The 14,436-nt window shown below is 37.5% G+C and overlaps 1 protein-coding gene across 11 annotated transcripts in view; it reads left to right on the top strand.

Moving 5' to 3' along the window:
* Positions 1-14,436, top strand: part of VPS13B (vacuolar protein sorting 13 homolog B) — a 491,427-nt gene that overhangs the window by 161,604 nt on the left and 315,387 nt on the right. The window lies entirely within an intron of this gene.

Below are 14,436 nucleotides of genomic sequence, written 5' to 3'. Positions count from 1 at the left end.
CAAGAACTAAAAGCAGCATTTTGATGTATGTCTTCTTCAATAAGAAATGCTTCAGTAACTCCAGTTGTCTTTTAGATTTTTTTATACAGAATATTTTGTAAACTGTTTTGGGGGCAGAATCCATGTTGAAAAAGTTTTATTCTTTCTTCCCTTTATCTATTGGGTTGAGCTTCGTATAAGAAGTTGACCTACTGAATTCAAAATGGTTCATCTAAATTCGCAGCATAATTTGTAATTAAATTAAGAATTTATAATAAAATTTGTTAATAATAAAAGGTTATTTTTAAAATGCTACAGAGCACACATTTGATGTCATCAGACTTGGTGTTGTGGTGGATTTAAATGAGAAACAATATTTTCAAAGAGTTGCTTGGATAAATTTAAGGGTGTTGTTGACTTTGTGGGCATAAATACTCTTAACTAACATTCTTATGGTTTCTGTGGGCTTTAAAAAAAACACTGGTCTGTTTTAAGCAACACTGACAATTTTGAAATATATCTAGTTTAAAATAACTATAATCTCGTTTGTGAAATACACATGGATCTAGGTTTTGCTGTCAGTGTGGTGCATTTTAAAAACCATGCTTTCGTATTTTTTTTTAAAGTTTATCCTGTTGCAGTGCTAAGAGTAGAATCAAATATGGGGAAAAAAACAAACCCAAAAAGCATCAAGTTTAAGGAAAGCAAAAGAAATAGCTGACCCCAATATTATGAAACACAAAAATAAACTGGAAAGTTCTTCTCTATTTTTTTCAATGTGCAATGGTTGTTGAAAGTCATTAGTCTGAAAAGTAACAGTGAATTTATTACCATCTTTGTAATTTTTATGTCCATATGTAAGCAGCATTTGATTCTTACGCAAAGTAAATATTTGTAAGCACTGTGCACTCCAGCAGTTGTTAGGTTAATTTTTTCAATAACTGTACTCGTATGTTTCTTGGAGAGCATCATGTTGGAGATGTTTATGGCAGTGTTTTTATAACAATTATCTGAAGTTTCTGCCCCTAAAACATTGTGAAAAGCAATTAATGATTCAACAGTCTCTGAATTATTCAGATTCGTTTTTCAAAAAAAGTGAAAATCTGTTGCACCTGTTGTCTCAAGTAGCTTTTAAATGTTCACAATAATAAATATTATTGTGCAACAATAATATTACTATTATTATTGCATTTTCTGTCTTTTTAAAGGATCTTTTCAGTTTAATTTTCTGATTTTTGTCTTAGACTATTAATATAATATTGATACAATTTTGTCTTAGATTATTAATTAATTACCTGTACTATAGTATTATTGCTTTTGTTACAGGTCACAGTGATCATATACATTTTAGCTCATCAGTATTGCGGATAGTCCAATTAGATAGTAGAGAGTACTTGATAGGTTGTGACAGGAGATGCCTACAAGAATTAAGGCACCGACAGATGAAGCGCTGGCCAAACTCATTTGCAGGGGCTTTGAGAGGCAGAAAATTGGTTTGTAATAGACAAGGGTCTGTGCTACTTGTTTTGTAGGGGAATGGAGATACGTTTCAAATGCTAAGATTTTAGAATTGAAAATTTACTGGACATTTCACACACACACACCTGCCCAGTGCCTCAGGAAGTTTTACTGAACCATGGAATGGTTTGGGTTGGAAGGGACCTTAAAGATCATCTAGTTCCACCCCCCTGCCATGGGCAGGGACACTTTCCACTAGACCAAGTTGCTCAAAGCCCCGTCCAACCTGGCCTTGAACACTGCCAGGGAGGGGGCAGCCACAGCTTCTCTGGGCAACCTGTTCCAGGCCCTCACTACCCTTACAGTGAAGAACTTCTTCCTTATATCTAATCTAAATCTACCCTCTTTCAGTTTAAAATGGTGATCCCTCCTCCCATCCCTACACTCCCTGATAAAGAGTCCCTCCGCATCTTTCCTGTAGCCCCCTTTAAGTACTGGCTATAAGGTCTCTCCAAAGCCTTCTCTTCTCCAGGCTGAACAACCCGAACTCTCTCAGCCTGTCCTCGTAAGGGAGGTGCCCCAGTCCCCTGATTGTCTTCGTGGCCCTCCTCTGGACTCGCTCCAACAGGTCCATGCCCTTATGATGGGGACCCCAGAACTGGATGCAGTACTCCAGGTGGGGTCTCACGAGAGCAGAGTAGAGGGGGAGAATCACCTATCTTGACCTGCTGGTCCCGGTTCTTTAGATGCACCTTAGGATACGGTTGCTTTCCGGGCTGCAATACACATTACTGGGTCATGTTGAGCTTCTCGTCAACCAATATCCCCCCAGGTCCTTCTCCTCAGAGCTGCTCTCAATCCACTCGCTGCCCAGCCTGTATTTGTGCTTGGGATTGCCCTGACCCATGTGCAGGACCTTGCACTTGGCCTTGTTGAATTTTGAGATTTGCACGGGCCCACCTCAAGCCTGTCAAGGTCCCTCTGGATGGCATCCCCTCACTACAGCATGTCGACTGCACCACACAGCTTGGTGTCATTGGCAAACTTGCTGAGGGTGCACTCAATCCCACTGTCCATATTGCCAACAAAGATGTTAAACAGCACCAGTCTCCACACCAACCCCTGAGGAACGCCACTCGTCACTGATCTCCACTTGGACATCGAGCCATTGACTGCAACTCTTTGAGTGTGAGCATCCAGCCAATTCCTTTTCCACCAAGTGGCCCATCCGTCAAATCCATGTGTCTCCAATTTAGAGACAAGGATGCTGTGCAGGACAGTGTCAAATGTTTTGCACAAGCTGAGGTTGACTGATTGATTTTGTGTACTCAGTGGTAGTCAGAAACCTGCATGCTCAGACTCTCTTCTCAATCTGTAAGGTGGCACTTGTGACTGATGACAGATGAGAGGGAAAAGCTGACTGATGTGTTAAAGCTTTGGTCCCAGTAGACATTAAGAATAGCGTACTGCGAATGATTTTGGTTTTTTTTAAATATAAATTAAACTAGGAAACATTAATGTTCAAATTATCTCAGGTTCTATACAAAGGATGAGGGAGTTAATTAAAGTCTTTGCTTTCACATACTTGCTGAAGGAATCGAGGCAATTTAATACAGGAGATATGGCTATCATTTCATTACGACTATGAAAACTACATGGAGAGAAAACATGAAGTGATTTGAGAGCATAAAAATGCTTTTGCTGTCAGTTGCAGTCTCTTCTGGGAATTAAGCTATACTGGATAATTTGATAGCAAATTCAATTTATGTATCAGGGGAATAAAAGGGTTGTTTAAAGCTGTACTACTGGAGATGATTGTGCAGTACTGAAGTTGTGCTGTTTGAGCAATTTATCCTAATAATGTTAGAGATGATGTTCTGGAATAGGAATTTGGACTACAGAGTCGAGTGAAGAGAGTAGTGCAACCTGCTTGTAGAAAGAATGAAAAAAGCTATCCAGGAGAGATGAGAAAAATCATCTAGAATTGTTCAGTGTTACCAGATTGCTGGAGATAAAGCCATGGTTGGCAAAGTCTGTTAACTCTATAAAGTATATACAGAAATATCTGTATAGCTGATGCTCTCCAAATACACACATGATTTCTTAAAAGAGCTAAGGGGGGCAGCAGTTCTAACTTGGTGGGATTAGATATAAATTGTCGAATGAAGTCAGTTTACTTCTCCCTGTACACAAGGATTCAGAAAACTTTGCAGATTCAATGTCAGAGGAGCTACTGGCTACACTGTGCAGCGGGGCAGGGGGTGCATTGGAGTTGTGCAAAGCTAAAGAGCTGCAAGTTAGCCACCTCCTTTTTTTGTGTATAAAATCAAGAGAAGCAGTTGCAGGGGAATTTCTGGGTACTCTGGAAGAATCTTGGAATACAATACAATGCCCATGCAAGTGACTTCTAAAAATTTTTTGCTTATATAAAAATTAGCGAAGGATGAGTAACTAATTAATTCATTATGCATCTGTGAAGTTGAATGTAAAACAGCTTAGACTAAAATGAAAGCAGTTTTTTGGATATAAAATGCCAAGGAGGAGGTTGTGCGAATAACACGAGGTTCTTGAATAAATCAAGATGTATTTACCTGGAACACAGGTAGGAGACCTTTTCTCCTCCTTCCCCCTATCAAGTCAGCAACTGTCTACTGTCTTGTATCACTTGAATTATATGGTCCCAGGTGACCAGGATGGTTGTGCAGCTTCCTTTTACTGCTTGCTGTGCCGTGACCCTGCAAAGATTGAAGTTGTGCAATTTGAGTGATAAAGCATTTCACACTGCTATTTTATTTCTTGCTATTTCACTTGTTGCTGCTGAGAGTAAGAGAAAAACAAATATGGTTCTAGTAGTACTATACTGCATTGAGTATAACCAACAAAGCAAAAAACCTCTATAAAATGTCATTCCAAAAAGGGCAGCATTAAAGTGTATGATGTGTAGCATATACAGGCAAAGTAAGTATTATGTATAACAAGCGCATATAGTGTTGATTACGTTGCAAGTGTGTTTTACTGTTTGGAGCTCAGTGTCACAAGCACAGTGGAAAACCAATCCACCTATGACAGAGGAAGTTTTTAGGGACAAAGACTATAAATATCATTTTGTTTAGTCCTTAAATACAAGTTTGCATGCTGGTGCTTTTAATTTTGGATACTCGTATGAAAAACTGCCCTAGGTATCTCTGTGCATAGTTGTAAAAATCAGTGGATGTGGTCCCCAGTCTTTTTCTAAACTGCAGCATATAAAATAAATACAAGAGCGGAGATTATTCCATTACCACAGGGCTTGGGAGGGTCTTCTTACTCCTTCTCTGAAATAACCCTGCCTTTATTAACCCTCATAGCAAGCTGCAGACCTTGTTTGTTTCACCTGGCCTTTGAGAGAAATAGGGAGATTTCAAAATGAATGCTGGTGTTAGTATTTAATTATGAGCAGCTGTTGAATAGATGAGGTGAGCTGATTAGGCTCTATTTGGTTTGCCATATTGCATAATTGGGACTGCGTGCACAGCTGGTGTATGGAGAGCTTTATTACATATAAATCAAGAGGAACTAAAATAAAAAATACAATTAATAACGTTTTCTTTGAGATCAGCTTAAATATTCAGTAATGCAGCACTGAAAAAATGGAGTAAACAAAAGTACCTGTATTAATGTCTTGCTCATGTGTGGTAAATTGATACACCCAGTGGAGCAAAGTAAGAGTGAGAAGGCTTCTCTAGTTTGTGAAAGCTGCCTGAAGAGCAAATATTCAACCTTGTAAAAGCTGGTATTTTTCATTCAAGTGATATTTTTCTTAAACTTCAAAAGATTTTTGTTTTGTTTTCTCCGCTATCAATATTTTGTATGTTTAGAGAAGGTCACTCCATTCTCTCTCCCTGTCCCACAAAGGAAAAAAAAATGTGTGAAGTGAAAATATTTTTACGTCTGAAGAAATCATATCTTCAAACATAAAAAAAGCGCCATAAATGTTGTACCAGCAGCAACATTATTTTTTTATATGATAAAGCAGCTGATTTTTATCTGTTAGAACTTATTTGAAAGGAGGTGAGAGATTTTACATATGTTTGTTTTTATGCATACGCACCTATATATGCCCCCAACTCCCCCTTTCTTGCAGTTATAAAAGCCTGTCATTGACATATTTTGTTATTTAATTTTGACTGCTTAGACTGGGGATACTGCAAAGTCTGGATTTTAAAGCTGGAACAACAATTTTTTCTAAGTTCTCAGTTCTAATTTAAATGAGTGCTTGTGCTAGTAAAGAAAAAACCCCCAAACTTGTAAAAGATAATTAATAAACTAATTTGAAGTATTTTGGAAAGATTTGACACAATGAATGAGTAAAAATGCTTAATATATAGGAGTAATTAAAGACAATTCACATTTGTTGTTTGGGCATAAATGTGTAAAAATTATACCCATCTATCTTATTACATTTCCTTTTCTCTCCCTGAGGACTTCACTATGTACTTTATCTGTAATTGTTGCCAGTTTTCTATCAAGTTCCCACTGGGCTTCTGGTGCAAAAAATCTTATCCTCTCGATGACAGAGCTTGCCTGAATGATTTCATGCTCTTAGCATTTTTGTTCACGGGAATTAGGGGCAGAATGTAACTGCAGCTGAACATAGCATCTATTTTTGTAATTTTGAAGTTTAGACTCTGTTATTGGAACTAAATGAAGAGATGCAGGTGTTCTCCAGTTCAAGTCCTTTGGGATTTTTTGATGGTAGATGCTTGAAAAGAAAATGCATGTGTTTCCAGAGTCAAACAGCAGCTGTGGACAAGGATTTATGTTTTTCTCAGAACTTTGGGATTTCAAAATGTTACATTTAATCACATGCACAGAAAGGAGAGCAAATGTTAAAGATGTTACATATAAAACTAGGGGACTGATCTTTTTACCATACCAACTAGTTGTGGGAATAGAGGAACAAAGTGATCTTTAATCTTAATATGCACAATTTCAAAAGGATTATGATAGTTGCCAGGACTCTGCTCTTTTGAGAACCGTGCTCTTGCAGCGCACAACATTTATATCCTCTTAATTGCTTTAAAAATCTGGCTTATTCTCATATTTTACCTTGGAAAAATAGGAATGCTTATAGTATAAGTTACTGAAAACACAGTATTTATGTAGTCTTATGGTGTGGAGGAGGGTGAATTTAAATTCAGATAAGTATACATTTTTAGAATAATTTTTCTAGTAATGTCCTGTATTTTTCAAAATTGGATTAAAAATAGCAGTTCAACTGCCTGAACTGCGAAGCTAAATTTAGAAGTTTTCCGAGTTACAGAACTTGTGGGAAGAAGTATTTTGTGGTATTGCAATTTCTCCCTCCCTTTTTCTCTCTCTTACAATTTTGAAATTGTAGGAAACAAAATGTCTGACATCTTTTAATTTTACCGAAAGTTCAAGTGGGGGCAGCAGGTGGTAGAACTACCAAGCAGTTCAGGATGGGAGGATGGTGTGGGGAAGAGCAAGTTGGTAACAGAGGTATTAACTAACTTGCATTTAGCAATCTGAGAAAGTAAAAGCCTCTTTTTAAATGCATTTAACTTTGTACATTTACCAGCTTATGTGTGCTTCATCCTCCCCCATTACCCTCACAGCTCAGTATGTCATGCACTACAGCCAGGTTAAGTATCGGATATTATTCTAACCTGAATCACCTCTGTATCTACTGTCTTACAAAGATCCAATGCTTATTACTTTTTCAGAGAGGGAAGTAAACTTTGTCCTCAAGCGCAGTCTGTTACTCTACTGGCTCCAATTATAAATTTCATGTCCATGGGAGTAGCATCAGGGAGGGACATACTATACTATGCTAACTAGATTAACATTATTTCCAGTGGGTTGCGTAACTCTGGCAAGTGGCAGTAAGTTCTGGTTTGAGATGTACTGTTCAGCTGTGCTATGGAAGTCAACACAGTAATATCTTTAGCCAAAGAAGTGCTTTTGCCTTTTTCCAATTTCCTTTTCTTAAAAGTGTGACTTAAGAGTTTGGTAATACGGCAAAATAAGAACAAAACTTGGACAACGAAGATGGGGACTCAACTCCAAATAGTAGGAGCCTGAGACGTTGCACTAGGAAATCTATTGAGCGAGGGAATTGGAAGGCCTGATTCTCCTCTGGATTTATACCTTTTTCTTTAGAAACTCATTGCTTGACTTTCTCTTCTCTTTTAGCTCAGGATAACAGCATTCTGTCTATAGATAATGTAGTTGATCTAGTAGTTCTTGGGATAGGAATTTGTGCTTCAGTATTAGCAACTGAAGATTTGAGCTCAAGTGGTAATATGGGGTATGCAGGCCTTAAAGAGCATAAAGGACATCTCCCCACCTTCTCCTTAAACAGCGTATAACCTAGAAAATTCTGTAAAAGTAGCTAAAAAACCAAAAGAGTTGTTAAAAAAGCATTTTTTTTTCTTTAAAAAACTTCTCTCATTAAATGTGTAAAAGTTAGGGAATAGCAGATACAAGATTATTTCTGCTACCTTTATTTTTTATGCATGTGTGTTCCACAGGATTTCTGTTCACTTTACAACCTGATGGTATCAAATCGTTTCATATGGCCACTAAAGTCGTATTTAACACTTCTAGTATAAAGAAAAAAAAAAGGGTTCAAATGACAACTTCTGTTTCCATAACAGTATAGGGTAATGTATCTGTGCTTCATATATTTATGAAAATGCATTCACCTTTTCAACTTGTGGCATCTGGAAAAGCATTGTTCAGCAAGGTGACTAGATACTGATGGTGCAGAGAGTTTTGGAAATGTGACAGACATAGGCTCTCAGCAATTGCTGTCACATAGCTTTGGACATTGAAATCTGTTTTTAATTGAGAAAATATATGTTGTCCAACATGTTGGGATAGCTCCTACTCATTTTGAAAAAATGTCATGGGATCTTTAACTTCCATTTGGATGCTTCCCAGACATGGGCATAAGGGACTGTAACTGTTTACTTTCAAATGGTGTTTAAACTGTTTCCAGGTTTTATAATTGAATTATATTGCGCTCTCTACTGCTTTGGTGATGTAAATGATTCATATAACATGACTATTTTTTTGTAATGAAATTCTAAATAGATATCACTGAAAATCAGTAGACATTTGATCATAAAATATAAATGCATTTTGACCAGGTCAATTTTTGTTTTTCAACTTTTAATAACAAGTGATTAAATAACATCTTACTAAAGAGAATGAAAAACAGCATTAAATGAAGTAGCTCCATTATTTTTAATGCAGAAATTATGATCTAAATATATATTTTTTTCTAAATCTAAAATTTTTTTCTTAGTCATTTTCATGGGTCAACTCTGTAGTAGGTTAAAAGAAGCTACAGGTCACTCCCAAGATTCCACTGTTCTGTTTATAATACACACGAATTTACTAACAGTCTCATTTATGGTTTAGGACGCAGTCTTAAATACACAGAGTGAATATTCAACCACATTGTCCCCTGCTATGCAAACATTAGTGTCCTGAAGTTCCCACAGAAGTTCCTTTCCAGGATGTTACAAATAGCCATTTGTGGTCACAAAATAAAGTTGTGGCATTACCAGTTGACTGATTAGGTAATGTAGAAAGCAACAGTTCGGAGCCAGGGTTAGACAAAGCAGGTTAGAATCTTAGCAGTATTTTGATTATTTTTTAATTCAACTAGATAATCCCAGCGATGAGCCCCAAGCTAAAACATATTCCTATAGCTGACCAAGCTGAAAATTATTTTGAACAAATCATCTTTAAGGTGTCCAACTTTGGAAACATTTAAATTAGTTTCATTTTCTTCGTGTGCTGTGAAGATTCTCAAAATCAATCTCTTTATCAAAAATCTGCAAACCATATTCACTTTTGACCTTTAGACCATTTATTAGCTTCTATGCTGTATGAGCTGATTTCATTTTCCTTGTACCTGTGCACTGAAATAGACCTAAGCAAGGTATTCATGTATACACTTATTGTGTAAGGTGGCAGATACACTTAAAATTGATATGAGGAAAACAGTGCACCGTGTAACTTTTCAGTTCTGTTTAATAGTTAAAATTAGCCCACTTATATAGTGTGAGCATTTATTGTTGAGTATCTCTACTGAACAGATTTCTAAGTATAGCAATTTCAAACATCAGTATTGTATACTTGAGGTATCCTGACATTCTGAGTATCACATGGAGTACTAAATCTATTTGAAAAATGCAGTGCTAGGCTGATAGTGGATATATAGTTTAATTAAATATTTTTAATTCTTAATTTTAATCTGATTTACACTCTTTCATAGCGGAAAAGACATTTTGAAGAGGAAAAAACAATTTGTTTTTCTGAAAGGGAAGATTCTAGGTGTTGCCCTAATCTTGCAGCCGGTTCAGTTAAGACAGGAACATTTGCTGGAGCAAAGTAATTCACTGGTGACCTGAGTCCTGAGTTCCCATTCAAACACTTCTGCTGCTAATTGTTGATACTGAGCTCCACTTACAGCACGGCAAATTAATGCAAAATCTGGTTTTCCTAAGTGTTTTCCTAATTGCTGATGTACTTTCAAGATAGGTGGATCTGAAAAAAAACCCCAACCAGTTGTGATTTTCCCCAAGAGATTTAGAAAATTGATGCTTTGTAAGCAGAACAGCAAATCATTTTGGAGTTGTACTATCTGAACTTAATGAGAATGTTGCATGGTTATGCATGCAGGAATGAGTGCCCTGACAATGAGGAGTGAAGGGATAGGGAGTCCTGAACAAGCGTATCAGCTCTTAGAGTTGGCACAGTTAAGAGTCTGCCTGCATCTGCCAACTCTTGCACTTTTACCCCATGTACATCATCTGTCACTGTACAGCTTCTTGGGCTATTTGCCTGGGATCAGTGCCAAGCTGGAGAAGTAGCTTTGACTATGCTGCCTCATGTCCAGAAATCATGGAAGTAAAGCACACTGCCTGTGGGAAGGTGAGCATGAAAGGAGTCAGACCAATCAGAGTTTCAACCACATCTTTTAAATTTCAATGTTGCTAACTAACTGTCATGCCTGAGGAAAAAAAAGACCATGTTTTAATAATATGATACAAACCATACATGAAAATAAAGTATAATCTGAAAATTAATGTTAGCTATCAGAATAATAATGTGAATAAATCAGAAGCTGACTGCCTCTTCCCATCTCGCTCTGTGTTCAGAAGTGCCTATGCTTGTTTTATTTCTGGAATAAAACTACTTAAACCATAAAAAACATTGCTTAAGTGCAATATGAAGTATAATAATAGAACTGGCTATCACAGGGATTTCCCCTCCCCCCAAAAAGGAGAAAATAATGGACATTTTATAAACAGAAACAATTCTCATTGGAAAAATAAGATATGATTGAATCTAATGAAGCTTTAAATAGTGTTTGGCTCAACATTATTGAGCAGGGTTATGGAGCGCATGTGATGGATCATCACCTCTGGAATAGTATTCTTTTCTGTTTTCTCTTTGTCCATGGCATAGAGGATAATCAGTCAGATATAATTAATCATCTTTTAAATAAACTGGGCATCTCTTCCTTACTAGGCTTTGAATAAATTATATATACAGTATATTTTTCATATTTAGTGTAACTATGTTCATGTTCGGTTAACTAGTCAATGGAAATAAATTAACGAAGGGAGACTATGAATTCTCCCTCTAATTTTGAGCTCTTTTATAATGTCCCCGCTTGTGATAAAAGAAAGAAGAATTCAGTATTGAGAAAATCTTCTATCTAGGTTGTGACCTGAAAAATTCATACAAGAAAATGGAAGATGTTCAATACGTCTTTGTAATACTTGAAAGATATTCTAGCCCAAGCCCTAGATTAATATTTTTCAGACATTAAAATTATTGCAAAATAGTTGGTTTGTACATGTTTGATAATAGATTTGTTATTAAAGTGTGTTTAAACCAACGTTTGGAAACCTCAACAGATATGAGGTAATTTTCACTATAATGGAGTTTTCTGAAAACAGATGTGTGTATTTTAAAGTGCACATATCAGTCCTTTAAGCAGTTGCATGTCTACACTAATGAAATAGAAGTTTAGTGCAGGTTGTAATCAGTTGATAAAATTGTTTTTAATTAAAAAACAGGAAATAATTCAGGTATATTTGTATTTGGAGTTTTTAAAACAAGTGTAATAAAAATATAATAATCTTCATAACACTAATATTTAGTGTAAAGACTTTTATAATAATTTGAAGCCAATAATACTTCTTTTTCTTCACTGGTAACATAACACAGAATAAGTATAAGCCTGTGAAAGGGATGACTTAACAAAACTGTTGATGCACTTTGAGTGAAACATCTTTATCAAGTTAATACAAGAAGCAGTCATGCCCTACTTGAATTACTCATTTATAATGACTGAGCAGCAGCCTGGATGTGGACTTTGAAATCCTGGGAAAATAAAATGCATGCATGCATTCAAATGTCTAAAGTCTTTGCTTTAGAGCAGCTGTAAAATGTTGAAGTGAGATGTCAGCTACTAGCTCTTGTCTACATTTTTAGTCTGAGGGGAGATGTGATCATTTAATTGCTAATTGTTAGTATTATTTTCATCATTGCATCCTTAGTTCAAGACCTTCTATTTTCAAGACCCATTTGAACATTTAGGACCTAAGAATCAGAATATTTATCTGATTTTTGCACACTTTTAATGCATACATTATTCCAACTTTAAGACCTTATTTATTTTGACATAATGGATAGATTTTTCTCTAACTTTTATTGTGCTTGTAATGAGGCAGTAGTAATCCTATAGATTTGTAAAATATCAAAATAAACCACATGTATGGGTAACAATTTCAAAAATACTACCTGCATGCTCACTAAGGACATAAGAGTATAATAGCTGGTAAAAGCCATGTATTAAAAGGATGTGTGTCTCTTTGCACTGTTGGGATGTTGCAGCTTGCACAGTCTTTTGCAGATGACTGCATTTGCCAGGTTCTTGTCTTCACAGCTTGATAACATGTTTCCTTTGAAAAGATAGACATGTAGGAAATTAACTGTTCAACTTGAATTTTTCTTCAAATGCTTGCACAATACCAAAGAGTGTGCATCCCATTACACTTGAATCAGAGTTTTTTGATAAGGAGTGCCAGATGCTGTGTCTCAAGTATCCTCACACTTCCCAGGTCAACAGTACAGAAGTAACCACTCTTCTTTTACTGCAGGAGTTCTACAAGCTGCTGTGACATGAGGTGAGAGCAGGAACACCCACTTTTTCTTGTTGGAGTGTCTGTAAGGGCAGTATGAACTTTGTGTTGCACTTTGGAGGCAGACACCAATGTGCATATTGTATCTATCCAGGGATACTCATAATCATCTTACAGCAGTTGATGAGACTGTAGGGCTGCTTACTTAAGGACCGTTCAGGAATCGGTCAAGTAGTTTTTTTCCTTCTTGTTTCTGTTACAAGTAGAGTTAAGATTCCTTCTACTTCATTTCAGTCTGTTTCCTGGAACAGGGCATCTCTAACATGCACCATACAAACTTGTTTTTTCCTCTGGAAAATCACTATCTTAAAATCGTGATGGAAGGAGCAGCAAATTAAGCCACAAACTCAGAGATTGTGCCTGCCTACCTGTTAATGGGAAAACTGAGAGGCAAGAATAATCCACTTTGAAGGTTAAAATCCACCTTGATAGTTCAAATCTTCACTAACATTTATCCAAGGCAGCACTACTAGAGGTATTGGAGATACCTCTTGGACATTACTTTTTGCACAGGAGTTAGCAGAGCTCATTGAAAGAGCTTTAAACTAGATTTGAAGGGGGAAAGGGATAAACCCAGGCTTGCTAGAAGTAAGCTTGGCGGCAGCATGCCAGTGTTTAAGGGATGGTGGCAGGGTCCTTCAGTCTGCCATCTCAGTGGAGATAGGGGAGGGAGCTCCATGTGGCAGCAAAGACACAAGGGTCATTGATGTGTTAGAAACCACAGAAGCACATGAGAATGGTTGGTCACGTAGGAATTAGGGCTTCATCCCCAGTAAAGGTGGTGGGATCAGTAGCCCAACTGAAGTGCATCTATACCAGTGCACACAGCATGGGCAACAAACAGGAGGATTTGGTAGCCATTGTGCAGCAGGGAAACTATGACATAGTTGCTATCTCGGAAACTTGGTGGGGTGAGTTCCACAACTGGTGTGCTGCAATGGATGGCTATAAACTCTTCACAAGGGATAGGCAAGGAAGGAGAGAGAGTGGGGTAGCCCTGTATGTTAGGGAGTGTTTTGACTGTCTAGAGCTTAATGATGGTGATGATAGCATTGAGTGTTTATGGGTAAGAATCTGTGGAAAGGCCAACAAGGCAGATACCATGGTGGGAGTCTGTTATAGACGACCCAACAAGGATGACAAGGCAGCTGAAATATTCTGTAAGCAGCTGGGAGAAGTCTCACAGTTGCTAGCCCTTGTTCTCGTGGGGGACTTCAACTTACCACATGTTTGCTGGAAATACAATAGAGCAGAGAGGAAACAGTGTAGGAGGTTACTGGAGTGTGTGGAAGATAACTTCCTGATATACCTGGTGAGTGAGCCAACTAGGAAAGGCGCCCTGCTGGACTTGTTGTTTGTGAAAGGAGAAGGACTTGTGGGTGATGTGATGGTTGGAGGCCATCTTGAGCATAGTGATCATGAAATGACAGTTTTCAGTTCTTGGAGAAGTAAGGAGGGGGGTTAGCAGAACTGCTACCTTGGACTTCTGGAGGGCAGACCTTGGCCTGTTTAGGAGACTGGTTGACAGAGTCCCTTGGGAGGCAGTCCTGAAGGGCAAAGGAGTCCAGGAAAGCTGGACATTCTTTAAGAAAGAAATCTTAAAGGCACAGGCGCAAGCTGTCCCCATGTGCTAAAAGATGAGTTGGTGGGAAAGATCAGCTTGGCTGAACAGAGAGCTCTGGCTGGAACTCAGGAAATAAAAGAGAGTTTATGACCTTTGGAAGGAAGGAGCAGGCAACTCATGAGGACTACAAGGATGTTGTGAGGT

This window comes from Strix aluco, chromosome 1 (genome assembly GCF_031877795.1).
Source record: "Strix aluco isolate bStrAlu1 chromosome 1, bStrAlu1.hap1, whole genome shotgun sequence".
NCBI lineage: Eukaryota > Metazoa > Chordata > Aves > Strigiformes > Strigidae > Strix > Strix aluco.
Note: the sequence above shows the minus strand (reverse complement) of the source record. Positions and strands in the feature narration are given on the sequence as shown.